At 46.5% G+C, this 3908-nt stretch overlaps 1 protein-coding gene across 5 annotated transcripts in view; it reads left to right on the forward strand.

Annotated features, from left to right (window-relative positions):
- The window catches only part of Ncoa3 (nuclear receptor coactivator 3), an 82478-nt gene that overhangs the window by 38034 nt on the left and 40536 nt on the right, over positions 1-3908 (forward strand). The gene's annotated exons all lie outside the window — the stretch shown is intronic.

Raw genomic sequence — 3908 nt, forward strand, 5'->3', positions numbered from 1 at the left:
CACTCTGTAGACCAGGCTGGCCTCGAACTCAGAAATCCGCCTGCCTCTGCCTCCCAAGTGCTGGGATTAAAGGCGTGCGCCACCACGCCCGGCTATAGGAGAGTTTTTACAGCTGTTTCCTCCTTGTCTTGTGGGATTCAAGGAATGGTGTCTCACACTTGTAAGCCCAGGACTTTGAGGCTGGGGCAGGAGGATTGCTGCTGTTTTTCCACCATTTGGGACTTTAGAGAGAGATTGTCTTAAATTCCCTCCCATAACCATCCCTTTAAAAAAACAGGCAAAACACCCCCAAAAAACCAACCAAACAAAAAACAAAACAGAACCCCAGACAAAGACCAAAACCGAGAAAACCCCAAATTGCCATGCTGGCTTCAAGCTCTCAGGCGTCAGTGTCCTGCTTCCTTATTGCCCTGGGGAGGAGGAGAGAGAAGGGGAAATGGGGGCCGCGTGGGATGTGGTTGTGCCTGCCCTGTCCTCTCCATCTTGGCCCTGCCGACTGTTAGCACAGAGCTCTGAGAGCAGTAGTGATGGATCAGCGTATTGAGCTTTTGCATTTGTAGGACATTTATATGAAAGAGCAATCAGGAGGCCAGCTCTGCTGAAAGGCTTTGCTTTTGAGTTTGTTCCAGGCGGAGGCTGCACTGGGTTCTGGGGGGTTGGCGAGAACACAGGGACACACATGGCCCCGGAGAAGCTCTAGCTGTATTTCTGTAGCCACCTCTTGTGAAAAGAGTGGCATAATTCAGTTGTATCAGTGACCTGAGGGAGTCAGAACCTAAACACTTTAATTGACAGCCTGCATTATCGAGTTTCTTTTCAAAGCATTCGCAGGGGACTAATCGGGTATCATCTCCTATCAGTTCTTTAGGTTGTTGGTAGAATCGAAGCGTCGTGGAAGGAAATCTTTTCCTAACACACCCCAATTATTTCTTTGTCTTTATATCATTATCACTTGGTTTGTTGGATGCTCTAAGATAAAGAAACCTTGAATTGAAGGAGAAAGGATAATTATCAAATCATTTTTCTGCACAAACGGCGGTTTAAAATAAATTAGTCACCTGAACTTAGGGTGTCCACTCCCCCTTTTAAAAACAAACAAACAAACAAACAAACAAACAAACAAACACACACCCTTTTCTTCTTAAGAGAAGCCAGGAGGAACAGCAGCAGCAGTTCTGGTAGCCAGGGAGTTAATGCTCCTGCAGCCCGAGGGTCAGTGCAGTCTCTGTTTGCTGATTGGCTGCTAAAAGGTGAAATTGAAACCACTGTAAACTTTTGACCCTGTAGCAGTTCCTGTGGAAAGCCTTCTACTGGTGGAGCCTGCTCACCTCCACCCCCACTCCCACCCCCTTTGCCTGTATTTATTTTGTGTGATCCTGCAGGACTTACACAGCCTTTTCAGAGAGGGAGAGAGTGTGTGAGACAGAGGGAGAGAGGGAGAGCAGGAGGGAGTGAGGGAGGAGCTGTAGAGCAAGCAGCTGCGAGCAGCTTGCTGACAAGCCAGCTTCCTTTCTGTAACTAGGTCCTTACTAACTTAAGCTCAGCAAAGAGGTGAGGCCAGTTCATAGATTACTGCCGCTAGGCTTCTGTGCTCTCTTTCCTTAGCTGCTCAGATGCAGAATGGTGCGCCCTGCAACTCTGTTCTCCTGAGGTAATGTCCCACTGTGTAAACTGGGTGGCCTGATGTTGGAATTAAAGGCATGTGTCAACACAGCCAGCATTTTTAAAAACAGTTTTATTTATCTTTTTTTTTTTTTTTTTGGTCCCCCTCTGAGGCTACATGTAGTGTGTGTTTGAGAAAATGCAAAAATGCATGGCATTACATCCTGGCTGTGCTGAGCTAAAAACTTTCACTTTTAGTTACCTTCATTCATTTCAGTTATGTATCCTGTCTTTTAGATGCCCAACATTATATACATATTATTGGAGTTGGCTTAGTGGGTAAAGGAGTTTGCTGCCAAGGCTGGGCTGGGGCCCCATGGTGGCTGAGAGAATAAATATCTGGAAGTTCTTTTTTGACTTCCAACATTTCTGTGATGGGGCCCGACATGCACAGGCACACTCACATACGAATAAATAAAAACATTCTCTAAACTGTTTGTTAATCCTGTTTGCCTTTTTTGGGGGTGGGGTGGTCCTAAGATCGAACCTAGTTTTTTGTACATGTTGGCAAGCCCTCACATTGATCTATGTCTTCAACTCACAATTTATTTTTGGGAGAGGACTTGCCTATATAGCCCAGGCTGGCTTAGGACTAAGCCTTGGCCTTGGCAGTTTTTGGATTGCAGATACAGATGATGATGCTTGCCTCTTGCTTTTCAGTGTGAGGAGTTAACGGGCATTTTGATTGTAAATCTAGGTAACATTTGCAGAAATTGTCTGATTTCACTAGTTATTTTTGGCAGAGATAAGCAGCTGTGAATTTGTCTTAATTTCACATTTCTCCCTATTTATTTATTTATTTAACATCACGATTGCAGCCCCTACCTCCTCCCAGGCCTTCCTCACATAGTCCTCCCGTTCCCTCTTCCCCTTCTCTGATAAGGGAGAAGCACCCCCCCCCCCCCCTTGTTATCAACCCACCGTGGCACATCAGGTCACTGCGGGACTAGGCACATCTCCCATTGAAGCCAGACAAGGCAGCCTGGTTAGAGGAACGGGATCCACAGTTGGGCGTCAGCCCCTACTGCAGTTGTTGGTGGACCTACATGAAGACCAAGCTACACATCTGCCACATATATGTGCTGGGGTCCTAGGTCCAGCCCATGCATGCTCCCTAGTTGGTGGCTCAGTCTCTGGGAGACCCCAAGAGCCCTTAATGTCACATCTTAGTAGTCTTCAGGGTTGCCCTTTGTGTGGTGTTGGTGCCCTGTTGATCCTCCTGTCCACAGCATGGTGCTCATTAGATGCTCACTTCTGTGGCATTGTTGTTGTTTTAGAAAGTTGTAGTGCCTGCTTGTACCTGCTTCTGATTACCCACTATTAATAGTGGTACCATGACTTTTATAGTATTTGTTTTTATTATTTTGAATTATGTGTGTATGTGTGTATCTGAATGTGAGCCGCAGTGCTACCTGAGGCCAGAGATGTAAGATAGGAGTCACAGGTGACTGTGAATGGCCTGATGTGGGTATTGGGAAACAAACTCAGATTTTTTTTTTTTTTTTTTTTTTTTTTGTTGGAGACAGGGTTTTTTTTGTTTGTTTGTTTTGGTTTTTCGAGACAGGGTTTCTCTGTGTAGCCGTGGCTGTCCTGGAACTCACTTTATAGATCAGGCTGGCCCTAAAATCAGAAATCCACCTGCCTCTGCCTCCCAAGTGCTGAGACTAAAGGTGTGCCTCACCACCGCCTGGCCCCAAGCTCAGACTTCTTAATATGCTGATATAATATATGAATATTAGATATTTGATATATGCTTTCTACATGCTCTTAACCACTAAGCCATCTGCCCCACCTTCCTGTGATTTTTCTCCTTTTCCTTCCTTCCTCTTCCCTCCTTTCCTTTCCCTCCCCCCTTTCTTTTCCCTCCCTTCCCCTTCCTTCCTCCCTTCCCTGCCACTCTCCTTCTCCCTCTTCCTCCCCCATCTTTCACCTCCACTCTGTCCCCTCCCTTTCCCTTTCTCCCTATCTGGCCTGAAATTTACCCTGTAGACCAGGCTGGCCTTGAACGGAAAGAGATCCACCTTCCTCTGCCACGGTGCCCCCCCTCCCCCCAGTATTGGGAGTAAAGGTGTGCACTGCCATGCCTGGTCCATGAATTCTATCTATTGCCATGTGCCAACACAGTACCAGCATGCAGCAGACATGCAGCAAGTTTTCTTTCCTTCCTTCCTTCCTTCCTTCCTTCCTTCCTTCCTTCCTTCCTTCCTTCCTTCCTTCCTTCTCTTTCTTTCTTTCTTTCTTTCTTT

This window comes from Mus caroli, chromosome 2 (assembly GCF_900094665.2).
Source record: "Mus caroli chromosome 2, CAROLI_EIJ_v1.1, whole genome shotgun sequence".
In the NCBI taxonomy this organism is placed as follows: Eukaryota; Metazoa; Chordata; class Mammalia; order Rodentia; family Muridae; genus Mus; species Mus caroli.